Source organism: Pteropus vampyrus, unplaced genomic scaffold (genome assembly GCF_000151845.1).
Source record: "Pteropus vampyrus isolate Shadow unplaced genomic scaffold, Pvam_2.0 Scaffold102, whole genome shotgun sequence".
Lineage (NCBI taxonomy): Eukaryota > Metazoa > Chordata > Mammalia > Chiroptera > Pteropodidae > Pteropus > Pteropus vampyrus.
This window is the reverse complement of record NW_011888883.1, coordinates 2,774,713-2,790,086: the sequence shown is the minus strand read 5'-3', so window position 1 is coordinate 2,790,086 and position 15,374 is coordinate 2,774,713. Positions and strand designations below refer to the sequence as shown.

The window sequence follows — 15,374 nt, the reverse complement described above, 5'->3', positions numbered from 1 at the left end:
GCGTCCTTGACGATCATACTGACCCATCACAGCATTCAAGGGCTGTGGAACGTCTCAGGTTGGCTACCCCTTTGAATCCGTAACAAGGATAGCAACCGCTTCAGAGGCCCGTCAGGTCTTAGATCCCAGGGCCACTCCCTGAGATCTCGCTGGGGCCTCCAAATGATGTGGCCGCCAGCCCCCGAAAGACACATGGACCACCAGAAATCAGTGAGTTATAGGAAACACGCTCTTTATTCAGCCAGCGGGGTCTGCCAGGGGTACGCAGACCCCAAATTAAGCAGCCCCGAAATGTAGAGGTACAGGGTTTTTAAGCCCTAAATCCCATTCCTCATTCTGTCTTAAACACAAAGGTCTATTTTTCTCCTATTCACTACTTGTCACTCCACTGGTCAGGTGTGCAAGCGGGGTACAGAAGCAGAAAGCTTATTGTTAGAATGTTATGTTCCCATGGGTGATAGCTTATGTTCCCATGGGCAATAGCCAAGCAGTAATTTTCCAGCCAGCACAAGAATAGCCAATTTAATATATAATATATATAAGAAAATAAGAATAATATATATGTAGGAACTCTGAATACATAAGAGAGTCAGAGACCCCCACATGCATGAGAGTTTCAGAGACAGAAAGGGAAAGTGGGTACATGAGACATCTGAGCTAGGGATGAGGTAAGGTGCCTTGGGGGCTTCAAAGGGTCATGCAGGATGATAAGAAGAGCAGGTGTTTAGTAAACAGAAGTTTGTCCTGCCCTATAGATAGGTCAAAAGAGATTAGCTCTGATAATCTCTTACTATGGGCCAGGCCCCTAATTCAGATTTTTCTAGGTAGGTAAGGGAGGGGCAGATGTTTCTCTTGAGCCTGCAGCTAAACAGCTAACATTGCCTTTAGGGCAAAACAGTTCACATACCACAGAGGCACATCTTGGAGTAACTAGTTCTGAACTCCCACACTTAACTGCATAATTAAACAGGCTGTTATCACCACTGTTTGCTTAAAAAATAAAAAAGTTTGATTTAAAATGACAGACTGAGCACATACTGCAGCTTTCTCTTTATGCCAAAATCCCTGGCAGAAAAGATATTCAAAACAATTAAATTCACAAGTGCATTAGAAAACAAGAAGTTTAAGATATTGAATGTCCAGAATTTACGAGGATTTCCTGAAAGATGGATAGGATGGATTGGACAGAAGAAAGGATTAACAGTTCCAAACAAAAGAAGACAGGATTGCTATGAAAGGTAGTAGCAACACCAAAAGTGTTTCACATCTAGAGGTGGCTAAAAGAAGCAGGAAGTCCAGACTAGACCATATAGAAATTAATTAGTGGACGTGGTTCCATAGTGTAGCAGTTAGCACGTCTACTTTATACGCAGAAGGTCCTGGGTTTGTGCCCCAGTGGAGCTACAGTTCATGGTCTATGGCCATGCCACCCTGAACAAACCTAATGTCTGAACTTGGAAGCTAAGCAGGTTCGGGCCCGGTTAGTACTCGGATGGGTGACCACCTGGGAAGACCAGGTACTGTAGGCATAAATAATAATAATTTAAAAAAAAATTAATTAGAGCATCACAGCAGGAGCGGTGAGCTAGTGTAACCTTCCTCATCCTCCATCCAATGGCAGCAACAGAGGTATCTGTCTCTAGATAGAATATAGATGTCGTTGTTGACACCTGGAATAATCAGGAAACATACTCAGAACACTAGCTAGTAGCTCTTCCCGTTCAGCAGCAAGCCCCACCCTTCCCCACACCTCTAAAGAATGACAGGTAGTCAGATAGTGACAACAGACTCCTCCCCTCAGGGAGCGTGTACAACAAACAGCCTCCTCCATAAACAATTTAAAAAATTAATCTCAAATACACAGATGATCACAAAAAATATTTGAAGAAAGTCAACACTTTGACATAAAATTACATACCCAAGAAGCTCAGCAAATATAGGCAGGATAAATACAAAGATAACTATGCCTAGAAATATCATGGTCAAATTGCTGAAAAGCAAAGATAAAAGAAATATGTGAAATAGTCTAAAGAAAAATGGAATATTCATTAAAAAAATAACGATTTGAATCACAATGGATTTCACATCAGAAACTATGAAGATGACAGTATATCAATATTTTTAAAGAGCTGAAGAAAGAAACTGTCAATCCAGAAAATGTTCCTCAATAATGAGGGCAAAATAAAGATATTTTCAGAGAAATGAAAACTGAGAGAATTAGCATCACCATCAGAACCACCCCCCAAGAAATGCTAAAGAAAGTTCTTTAGCCTGAAGGGAATGCTGCCAAATAGAAACTCAAATTTTTAGGAAGGAAAGAAGAACATGAGAAATGGAAAACATTCAAAGTAATATAGTCAATCCTCATTATTCACAGATTCCGTATTTGTGAATTCATCTACTCATGAAAATTTATTGGTAACCCCAAAATCAACACTCAGTTCTTTCATGGTCATTCAAGAACATGTGCAGAACAGTGAAAATTTTGAGTCGCCCAGTGCAGTTTCCCAGCACCAATCCAGCTGAGTTCCAACAAGGCAAAGCTCTGCCTTCTTGTTTTAGCTCCCATAATTGAAACAAGTATCTTCATAATCAATCTAGTGCCACACTTTTTGCATTTTTGTGCTTTTTCTTGATGATTTTGCTCTCTCAAATGGCCCTCAAATGTAATGCTGAAGTGCTGTCTAGTGTTTCTGAGCCTAAGAAAGCTATAAAGTGCTTTATGGAGAAAATACTCATTAGGTAAGCTTTGTTCAGGCATGAATTGTATGGCTGTTGGCCATCAGTTCATTGTTAATGAATCAACAATATATATTAAATAAAGTGTAATTAAACAGAAAGGCATATAAAACAAGTTGATCAATTGGTAATATTGTGACCAGAGGCCCCCAGGAAGCTAACCTTGCATTTGCCCTGAGAGTGAGGTTCAGTACTCATTAATTGGATGTTTGTGGTGAATTTATAAAACATAACTAATGTAAATAATGACAATCACTTCATATAAAAGTTTGTTTTCCTATCAGTATCTTTAAATACATGACTTCAAATCAAAAACTATGATATTGCCTATGTGTTTATAATGGAGGTAGACATAACACAAATGACAATTGTAGTCTAACAGACAGATTAGAGTAGTTAAATGGAGCTATACAAAGCCAAGGTTTCTATATTTTATGTGAATTGGGACAATATTAACTCAAGTACACTATGAAAAGCTAGTAATGCATATTGTGATCCCTAAAGCTGCTGGTTAAAAAAAATAATAATAGAGGTATAGCTAAAAAGCCATACATAAATTAAAACAGAATTATAAAAAAGATTCAAATATCCCAAGAGAGGCAAGAAAACAGAAACAGTGTAACAAAAATCTGATGGAACAAATAAAAAACAAATAATAAAATTGCAGAAATATAGCCCTATCAATAATTACATTAAATGATTAAGTACTAAACATTCCAATTGAAAGGCAGAAATTGTCAGAATGAAATTTTAAAAAGAAGACCCGATAATATATTGTCTAAAAGAGACTCACTTTAAATATAAAAAGGCAAATAGATTGAAAGTAAATGGATGGAAAAAGATACATCATAAGCTGGCTATTATAGAAAAATAGACTTTGAGACAAAAAGTACCACCAAAGATAAAAAGGGATATTTAATAATGATAAAGGTTCAGTTCATCAGGAAGAAATAATTTGTATATGCCTAATTATAAATATGTATGTTTCAGATAATAGAACTTTAAAACACATGAAGCAAAAATTTATAGAACTAAAAGAAGAAAGAAATAGACAATTCCATAATCATAGCAGATTTTTAACACCCACCTCTCAGCACTGAATAGAACAATTAAAAATAAATTAGGAAATATGTAGGTAATTTGGACAATACGAGGTGGTAATTAGAACCACTTTGACTTCTGTGATGGTTAATTTTATGTATCAACTTGACTAGGCCATCAGGTGCCCAAACATTTGGTCAAACATTATTCTGGGTGACTCTGTGAGGGTGTTTCTGGGAGAAACTGACATTTGGAACAACAGACTGAGTAAGGCAGATTGCCCTGCCTGATGTTGCTGGACCTCATCTAATCCTTTGAAGTTTTGAATGGAACAAAAAGGCTGAGTAAGAGGAAGCTCCTCTTGTCTGACTGCTTTAGAGCTGAGACATCAATTATTTCCTGCTTTTGAATTTGAACTGGAACATCAGCTCTTCATGGGTCTCAAGCCTGCCACATTTCATATCTGGAACTCACACCATCTGCTCTTCTGCTCTTCTGGTTCTTAGGCCTCCAGATTAGGACTGGAACACCATTGGCTCTCCTAGGTCTCCAGATTACCAGTTGCAGATATTAGGATGTATCAGCTTCCATAATCACATGAGCCAATGTCTTATTTTTAATCTCTTTTTGTACATATGTACATATGTGTATACATATATGTGTACATATGTGTGTACATATATGTATGTATGTGTACATATATATGTATATATTCTCCTAGTTCTGTTTTAGAGAACCCTGAATAACACAATTTCACTGATGTTTATAGGTCCCCACATCCAATGACTGCAGAAGACAAATTCTTTTCAAGTGCACATGGTCCATTCAGCAAGCCAGACCATATACTGGATTTTAAAACAAATCAATAAATTTAAAAAGATCAGAAGCATACAGATTATGTCCTTTGATCACAAGGAACTATACTAGAAATCAATAAAAATAAGATCTAGGAAAACTCCAAATATTTGTAAAATAAACAAGATATTTAAAATAATCCATGGGTCAAAGAAGAAATCACAAAGAAAGTTAGATAGTATTTCATGTTAAATGCAAATAAAAATACAACATATCAAAATTTTATGATGCAGCTAAAGCAGAGTTTGTATACAGAAATGTATAGTTTTAAATACTTATATTAGTAAAGAAGAGAGATCTAAAATCAATGTCCTAAGGTTTCCACATTAAGAAGCTAGAAAAAGAAGAGCAAAGGAAATCCAAAGTAGGCAGAAGGAAGAAAATAATAAAGATAAGGGCAGGAATTAAATTAAATACAGAAAAACAATAGAGAGAATTAGCAAAGCTGAAAATTGTTCTTTGAAATAATTGACAATATTGATAAACTATTTTCTATAGTTAGTTATCAAGAAAAAAATAAAAATTGAGAACTGTGAAGAATTTCTAAGGTTTGCGATTGTACCATACTTGCAAAGATAACCAATTACCAGCTATAGTTTCATGAGTGCTAGCAGACTAAATGAGACTCCTGGATGAGAGACCGGACTTTACTATTCATGGCACAGGAAGCAGGATGAGCTTTATGTTTACATCACTTTCTTTTGCCTCTGAAGTCCCCAGGAATGACGCAGAGTGGCCTGGGTAGATGTTGTAAATGTAGTAGATTGGCATCCCAGCTAAGGAACCTTAAACTTAGGGAAACTTAACATTTTATAAGAGGCTTTAAACAAACCTACCTGACTTTTACCCTTCAGGTAGAAATTGTCTTTATTATACTGAACGAGAAACAAACTTGTCCTCTGCTCTGGAGGGAGCCACCATCACTATTTACCAAGGCTATTTGCTGTACCAACATCCTTGAAAAGATAGTCCAGACAAAGGCTGTCTGTGCCTCTGCTACAAGATGAGCAGAAATGTGAAGAGGCCCATAGGTAATTGTCTCTCCACAAGAACACCAATTACCAATATCAGGAATAAAAGAGCAGTTTTACTACAGATCCTACAGACATTAGAAGGAAAATTAAGAGAATATTATAAACAACATAAGGTTAAAAAAATTAGAACAGTGGTTACGCTTGAGGAATTGGGGAGAGAGACCGACGGAGAAAGAGTATACAGGAACTTTCTGAAGTGGTGGGAATAGTCCATATCTGGATAAGGGTATGAGTTATATAAGCATATAGTCAAAACTCAACAAAATACACTTAAAATTTGTGCATTTCATTATATGTAAATTTTACCTCAAAAGAAAAAGAAACTATAAACAATATGAACTTTAGGAATGATTTTTATACTGAAGTGTTTAGGAGTACATTGATATCTTCGTTTTACTACGAAGTGGGTAAAGTGATCAATAGATGATATATAATAAACCAAATATACTAAAAATGTTAATGGTATAATCTTAGTGGATATATTGTTGTTCACAGTAAATTATTCTACTTTTGTATGTTAAAAATTTTCAAAATAAAAAGTTGGAAGAAAAAGAGATTTAAAAAACATACAAATCAATTACAATTTATGAGCTTTATTTTGATCATTATTTGGCCACATAAACTGGAAAAAAATTATGACACACTAGGGGAAATTTGAACACTAATTACTTGTTGTTTTTAGGCCTGCGTAGGAGATGCTGTCAGTCCCCATGTCTCATAGTCCCTATCTTTCCCAGTTCAGTGCATGTTGCCCAGAATTCAGTTGCTAGCACCTGCTTTTCTTTGCCTAAGGTCTTTCTCTGCCTGCCTAAATTCTCTTTGCCTACTCTTGTGGCTGTCTACAATTGTTAAAGAGTTAATGCTTGCAATAGCAGCCTTCCACAATGTCTAACTTACAACCTTCCCTTTTCTGTCTCAATTCTCCCATTTCCCTAATGGTGTCTCCCCTTCTCACATAGACTATTTACACTCAAGTCTTTGTTTCAATATCAGCTTCTGGAGGAACTTAAAGTGTGACATTGGGATGATAGCTAAAACGTTATGTTTTCTTTTTTTTTTTTTTCAGTTCTTAATTTTTAGAGCTACACAGTGAAATATTCACAGATAAAATTATACTGTCTGGGATTTGCTTAAAAATACTCAAGTGTTAGTAGAGAAAGTAGGTGGAGGTATGGATGAAAAAAATTATAGAAGGACGATAATTGTTAGAATTCAGTGAGAGACATGGTTGTTCATTATTAATTTCTGTCTACTTTGTATATGTTCAGAATTATATTGAAAATGACCTGGAGGGGCTAGTGAAGATAAAAGGAGATCTTTTAGGCTTGGGCACAAATCCTATCCTGGGTTCTATTACTCAGGCCAAAAAACTTGCTTGGGGAAGAAATTGGTTCAAAAGTTGACCAGGGAACTTGCATATGAATATTCATATCAACCTTATTTGTAACAGTCCAAAAACTAGAAACAACCAGAATTTCCTTCAATGAGTGAACTGTTAAACAAACTATGGTATATCCTTACCTTGGAATACTACTAAACAACAAAAAAGAACTATTAATACACATAGTAACCTGGATGGATCTGAAGGGCAATATGCTGAGTGAAAAAAAAAACAATTTCAAAAATCATATGTGATTCCATATGATTCAAGAAATGACAAAAGTATAGAGATGGAGGTAGATTAGTGGTCGTCAGGAGCTGGGGACAGAAGGAAATAGGCAGAATTATAAAAGGGTAGCATAATGGAGATCTTTCTGGCAAGGGACCAGTTTTGTATCTTGATTATGGTGTTAGTTACATGAATCTATATATTTGCATAGACCTGCATACACAGACACGTGTGCACATACACACAAATGAGTATATGTAAAAGTGGTGAAGTCTGAATCTGAAATAAGGTCTATGGATTGTACCCAAGTTAATTTTCTTGTTTTGAATTTGTGCTACAGTTATATAGAATGTAACTATTAAGAGAAACTGGGTGAAGAGTATGAGTTATTTCTGCCACTTGCTGGGAATCTATAGTTATTGCAAAATATAAAAGGTTTTCTAAAAAGTAAAGAAATAGAAATAAAGTGTTTTTTTGCTTGTTTTGTTTTGTTTTTAAAGGTTTGCTTGTTTTGTTTTGTTTTTAAAGGTTTGCTTGTTTTGTTTTGTTTTTAAAGGTTTTCTAAAAAGTAAAGAAATAGAAATAAAGTTTTTTTTGTTTTGTTTTGTTTTGTTTTGTTTTTAAAGACATTCATATTTCAAAGGTGGCTAGGGTGGAGGTCCTAGAAGTTGAACCTCATATTCACTGTTGACAGTGCAAAAGTGCAAACTTCCATTCTTCTACCCAGAAGCCAGAGGAGTAGAGTCTTCACTGGAAAGCCCAGTAGCCTAATTATTACAGGTCATGTAGACCTGTAAACCTGATTAGAAAGCTCTCTCAGAGACTTGATAAGGTGCCCAACAACTTAATACATTCCTTTGCTGCTGAAACTAGACAATGTGGGCTCTGTTGTTTGCAGCTTTGAATGCTGGCTGATTTTTATTCTGGTCATTTCAATTGCACATCTTTATTTTCTAAGGAATTTTAAGGAATGATAAATGAGCTAAAACATATTGCTACACACTGAAGCCACTGAGAAATTGTATCAGGCTAGAAAGTAATAAATGGATATGCAATATGAGCCTGCTTGGTTACCTCTAGCAACAGAGAAAACTGAAGCCTACACTGACTTGCAATGATTAATAGCCTCGACTTTCTGAGGTTTTTTGTTGTTCTGAAATTCCTAAGAAACCAGAACTCATGTGTGTACTTCTGTGTCTAGGACATGAATTTTTCTTCTGTACCTTACTAACAATATGCAGCACTGCCCTCCCTCACACCCCCTAAGAATAGCCCATACTGGTTCTTAGATGGCAGGAAGACTGCCTGGAAAACCCTCCTGCTATTAAATATAGCTTTAATAAAGGCTCTAAAAGGGGGATGTTTAAAAGAGCTTTACAATTACCCTATATTATGAGATGAACAGGAGTGAACAAGAAGGACAAGAAAAGAAGAAAGCAAGAGAAATATTGAAACATCCAATTCAGAAAAAAGGAATAAGACTTAAAGAAATTATCTTAACCTAAGTAAAAGAGTGACAGAGAGAGCCAGGACACAGTCTTTAAGGACCCCATAGTCAAGACTTCCCCTATTGCCCTTATTACTGCTTTGTATTAAATGTGCACGTGGGTTGGGATCCTTGTTGGTATTGGGACTTGTACCCAATTCACTCAGGTTATAATATGAAGAAATTAATTTCCAAGGTTTCAAAAGCAGAACCACACAAACAACTTCATTTGAATGAAATTTTTCTTTGGTCCCAAACATAAATGGCCACTTTTATTATATATTTGTTTCTTAATACCATATTCATGTCTGTGAGTAAAATGTAGCTGAATAACCGCTTTCTAAAATTTTATGTAATTGCACAATGGGCTGCTCCAAAGTGGAGACAATAGAAAGGACCATCAGAGGTGTGCATGCTATGACTTGTATAACAATTTCTTTTTCATAGTTTTGTCATTATTCCTTTTGTAGCTTCTATAATTTCCATCATTAGATATTTAGATTTTTGACCCAAAATAAATAAATAAATAAAAGGCAAAACAAAACAAAAACCAAGGAAGCAAAGGTAGCTCTCTGTCTGCCAAAGACCACCATTAATGATCATTATCATTGCCTACTTTTCTTTGGTCTTTTCCAGTTTGGAAGGTACTTTAACATCCTTTGTTTTCCATTAATATTTTGATTTTCTCTAACAACCCTGAAAAGAAGTAGGGACTCAAATTATAAGAAAATTAAAATGAAAAAGATGATGCTGAAAGGGGTTAAATGATTTGCTCAGGGTCACAGAACTGGTAAAAAGATCCCTCATCATTCACATCAAGTAAGCCTGTTGCCTTCTCTAATGCTAACAGATTAAATGAGAGAAAAGACCCCTGGGGAATTTCCTCTAATCACTACACATTAGCTGAATAGCACAGATTGCCTTCTACTTCCTCTCAAATCCCATTGCACTTGCCATTTGTAAAATTCACTTGAGGTCTTATATTTTGCCTTGTCTTGCTTTTAAGAGTTTAATAAATGAATGGGTGAATGGTGTGTGTATGTGTGCACTCCCTAATATGTAGTACAAGTATTAGAAACAGGAATCTAGACTTTTATATTCTCACAAAATTTAACAGAGTACAATGCTTATAAATGATTTTTTAAATTTTAATTTAATTAGATTAGATAATAGTATGAAAAATATAGACTTTGGCCCTAGGAAGATAAGATGGAGAAAAGGAAAATTTTGATGAAGATAGATCAGGTACTTCCATGGCTATTGAGTCCATGACCATCATTTTAATCATTCTTTTGCGAAGATATTTAATTCCCTTGACCTCGTTGCACATGCCCAACTCAATCATAACACCAGATCAACCTACAAGTAGTCAGCCATCTTCACTTTTTACCTTGGTAAGGTTAGAGACAAGGTGATGAACAAAAGAAAGACAAACATACACTTGTTAGGTAGCTAGTCAGACATGAACGGCAGGAGGAAGAAAGGAATAGGGGCCCAGACTAGAGACCACTCAAAGAACAACCCAATGGTAATAGAATTCTGGGTACACACATATGCTAGACAGTTACATAGCTGCCAGGTGTCAAGCAAAATGACCTCACTTGCCAATCACCTAGGAATGCCTTTGGAATCACTCCATCGCTGCCCAAATATAAGGCAGACATTCTCACTTCTGGGTCTTCTTTTTGTTCCGTTCTTTTTGCCCTCTTGTTGTTGTGGTTATTATTACAGCACTCTGTTGCAGCTCTCATTGCTGGGACCATTTGCCTCCTTGGGGCATGTTTTGTCTTTATCCATGTACCTCCTTGGAGCATTCTTTGTCTAAAATATATTTTTAATAAAACTATTCAATCTCAATGACCGATGATTCTTCACTGCCATCATTTGAGGAAGAACCGAAGGGAAATGCTAACTAACTATACGTTTGCAGTGTTATTATCCCTCTCCCCACCCCCTCGCCGTTGGGGCACCACCGAACTCCGATCAGCCCCAATGGTGACACTCTTGCTTAAATAACAAAAGGTATTTGGACTAAAAAGTCCAAAGGTAAAACTGGCTTCAAATAGGACTTATTCTTGCAGCTCAAATGATGTGAACAAGACCAAACTTCTTTTTCACTCTGCCTTCCTCAGGGTTGTTTTCATTCTCATTCCCGGCATTGCTCCATTACCTTCTCGTTTTCAGTAATGCTATTGAAAATTCTGATGCCATTCTTGTTCCAAGTCCTTGGTATGTGACCTATTTTTCCTCATCAAAAGACTTAGGGTTCTAAAATTTCAAAATAATCCTTCTTCATTCATATCCAGAAGGAAAAAGCAAATGTATCCCAGTATTTACAGTAAAAGTCCTAGGTCATGTGCCCACCACTGAACCAATCACTCTGGCCAGGTAAATTGGATAAACTGATAAGCCTAAACTCAGTTTTGTGTTCCTACATTGCAGCTGGAAAGGTTCCATTTGGGATCCATGTGATTCTATTTCCCTAGAATCACATGGACCCATGTGATTCTATTTCCCTAGAATCACATGGACCCATGTGATTCTATTTCCCTAGAATCACATGGACCCATGTGATTCTATTTCCCTAGAATCACATGGACCCATGTGATTCTATTTCCCTAGAATCACATGGATCCCAAATGAAAATTAGAAGCTACTGAAAAGAGGGAAATAGATACTTTAGAAATAACTAACACAGGTTCCATACTTTCCTTTATCTTGGCTGATGAGCATTAATAGAAATCAAACAACCATTTGCAATGCACAAATGAAAATTTGTGATCTCCAATGTCTGCAGGCATCTTATTACATAAATTATTCTTCCCCACTTATATTTCACTCTCTACTCATTTCCTCAGTTTATTAGCTTGATCAAATATGTTTCTTCACAAAAACAAGTAAAACTCACTCAAACTAATGCTCCTTAACCATTACCTTGTTTATCTCTCCTCACAGCCAATCACTTGAAGTCTACAAACAATATAAACCACAAAAATGTGAAACAAAAACAAGATCACTGCAACTCACAAGATTATCAATCACCACCCTTTAGGGGAATCTTAGCCAGGTAAAACTTTTCCAAGGCTTAATTTTCTCTAGAAAAACTTTGTCATTAAAGACATAAGCAGTGAATCAAAAGCTAACTGAATCAAAACTGTGGTAATTTAATCTGGAATTCTAGACACATTTAGTGCATAAATAATTGGTACCAAGTGTCTTTTATGCAAGGATGCCAACTGTTTTGAAGTCCCAATACAGTCATTTCTAGTTTTGAAAGCAGTATTTTAAACTTCCTCAGTCTGTTCCCATAACCGATGACATAAAGATTTCAATGTAATACCAGCTCATAAATATTAGCTGGTGATCATGATCTAACTTGTACTTCAAAAATTAAGAGGCATCCTTAAAAATGTTTTTAAGGTTTTTTTATTCACACTTTATGTTGAAATATTTGTCTAAACTTCTAATTTCACTGGAGAAAATAGCAGTAAAGTCTTCTCATAAAGATGACCATGAATGACTTCTGTTTGTCTTCAATAATTATAGGCCCAGCATATCCCCAGCTCTGTGTTCTATTTCTCCCTTTAATGCTTAAAAGAAGAGGGAGAAAAATCCTTCCTTTTCTTTATCATTCTTTTGAGAAATGTCAAGTTAGTAAACTACTCCATACTGATCTATTAATGGGAGCGAATGGCTGGTCGGGTACTAAAATAGCTTTTCAGAGATGATGTCTTAATTCACTAAATTTGCTAGTAAATCCAATGGTGGAAATGATTTTAGGCACTCATAGTAGTTCAAGAGAGATCTGGGACTAGACTGGATCTAAACCAAGAATGGCCTGGAGTTATTCAATTTATATTAATGCTGTAGAAGATGATTCTATACAAAGATCAGGTCCTCAGATCTTATACTTTACAGGGAGCAGCCATCTTTACCTATAAGCAAAACAAATCAGGACTAGCTCAATGGATATAAAATATACACTAAATTCAATGAAGTATATCTACTGAGCACATTACATATATAAGCACTCTGCTAGCTACTGCAGGGAATTAAAAAAAAAAACTTAAAATTTGGTATGGGGAATAAGATAGATACATAACTATTACTGATGAGAAAAGAAAATACTGCCATAAAAGAGACAATGGAATTGTGGAGCTACAAGAGAGAGAGATCACAATCAGCTGAGGGGATCAGAAGAAACTTGTATTTTGTGAAGAAATTTAAGGAAGAATAGGATATTGTGGAGCATCTGAAAGTAATCTTTTATTTCCATGATTGTCAATGTAGGGAAAAATTGTAAAAGACTTTGAAATAGAGCAAAAAGATTACTGGATATCTTCCATGGGAAACTAGGTGAATTAGCTGATTCTACAGGATCAGTGGGCCTTTTACTGTCTTTGAACTATTTTACAACTCTATAATTTGTAGATTAACTGCTAGCAATCCAAATAACTCCTGTTCATAGACATTACATATTTAAAGCAAATCTACTTTCTGGCAGTCTAGCCCCTCCCTACCACCTAACTTCAGTCCAGACACCTCAAGTAAACCCCTGGTGCCACAGACCCAGCATCCAGGTTGTCAGCAGCCCTTCCACTGCCTTTTCCATTGAGGTCTCTCCTTGCAGAGCATGATGTCCAATCATGCCCTGGTCTCTTTCCCAATGGAGCCCATAATTCCTGTCCATGTACCATCCCCTTAGTCCTATCCCTAACACACAGGGATCACCTTGTTTCTTTTTTCGAATACACAGTTATATTGACTTTTAGATCATGGATTCTAGATCATGAAGATACAAATGTTCATCCCTATCAGTCACCTTCTCTTTAATACCTGAAGCATAAAAATCTCTCTGAGGATAAGGAGAACTAGAACACAAGGGATCATTATTAGTACCTTAGAGTTCTCTGAGTTTGAGGTGGTCTCATACGGTGAAATGTTCTTTTGTCTCTTAATTACGTCCATAAAACCCATGAAATTTTAATAAAAAATCAATACATTCTTAAAATATTTTTGGACATCATAGATATGCTTTTCTTGTTAATTTGAAGTGGCTAGAGGGCATGAAGCCCATGTCCAGCATCTAACTTATTCTCTTTGCATGCCATAGACAAGAGTGGAGCAGAGATAAGCAGCCAGTTTCTGAGATGAGGGTCTTCTCACGTATGGTTGCTATTCTGTTACTATTGGGTCTAATTATTCTACTTTTAAGAGCAGTATAAAATAGTGTCTTACAGGTTTTTAGAAAGCTCAAGAACTAATAAAAACTAGAATAATATAGAGGGAAGGATTTTCTTAATACATCGCCAGGAAACTCTGAGTTAATGCCCGCCGAGAAAGGAAAGGGACACCAACACAGATTATCTATTACTTTAATTGAATCTCCGTATATGCTTTGATTAAGATTTCCCCCCCATATTTAAGGTTGTAAGATAGTGTATTCCTCATGACCTTGCATTGTATCATGTTCTGGTTATGTAATCATAAAATAATTAAACTGCCTTCATAAAATTACATGAAAATTAAATGATTACCTTTTAGAAATAGGCTACTTGATCATATTCGGTTTCTAATGCATAATAAACGTGATACCACGGAAGAAGATTGGAAACAAGACACAAAGTGTGTGTTGCTTGGCAGTCTTCCACTGAAATTCCTGCTGTGGAAGATTAGCCCTTTCAAATAACACCAGAAACTAAACTGGTATTTAATTTAAAAATCTTTAATCAACAAGGATCCCAACAACCACTTAAATTTCACTGCATGTCATTCTAACTACCAGTTATGAAATAGCTGCTAATACCATCAATAAAAAAGGGTGTGGGGGGATACACAGAGATCACTATTCCGTTGCTGTAAGGAAAGTTCTATAAAGGCATACCTTGGAGATATTGTGGGTTCAGTTCCAGACCTCAACAATAAAGCATTGCAATGAAGTGAGTCATAATCTATTTGCAGGTGGAGAGTCTTGCTTTCAATTTGTAAAAAATGCAACATCTCTGAAGCACAATAAAGTGAAGCACAATAAAATGAGGTATGCCTGTAGTTTAGCTGAAATTAAGAACAGATATTTTGAGTCCTTTTCAATTGAAACTGGTTTAGACAAGTATACCTCATTCAGTCACTCTCATTCTAATTAGATTTAATTCAAACATGGCAAAAGTATAGCATCCTAAGAGCCATCATCCTGAAAAGTTATGTTCATTTTCATAGTTATGAGTATTTTAATGAAGAAAAGATTAAGACCAAAGAAACCCTTTCGTAAATGTCAAGGAACTATGGAAGAAGATCAAATTTATTCCAGGAGAAATTTCCAGTTGTATTGAGATTAGGAATTTGGCCTGCTGACTCAGCAGATAAATATCTCAGCCTACATCACATGAGGTCTGAGAGTAGTGCATTTAACCACCTTCTACTATTTAAAGCATTTTAGACTTGCCAAGTATGTTTTATATTTCCAATTTGCTCAGAGGTCCTGAGAAACTCAAGGAATCTGCCATAGCATGGTAAGACCTTTGTCACCAATTGGGAAGCGGGCCATGATTGACACATGGATATTTGATCAGCCTCTCAGTGTTGGTCCCTGAGAACCTGGCTAAGAAAGGGG

The 15,374-nt window shown here is 36.0% G+C and overlaps 1 pseudogene; it reads left to right on the top strand.

Annotated features, from left to right (window-relative positions):
• The first annotated feature begins 1,413 nt into the window (after window positions 1–1,413).
• Window positions 1,414–1,529, top strand: LOC111742859 (annotated as a pseudogene).
• The last annotated feature ends 13,845 nt before the right edge of the window (window positions 1,530–15,374 follow it).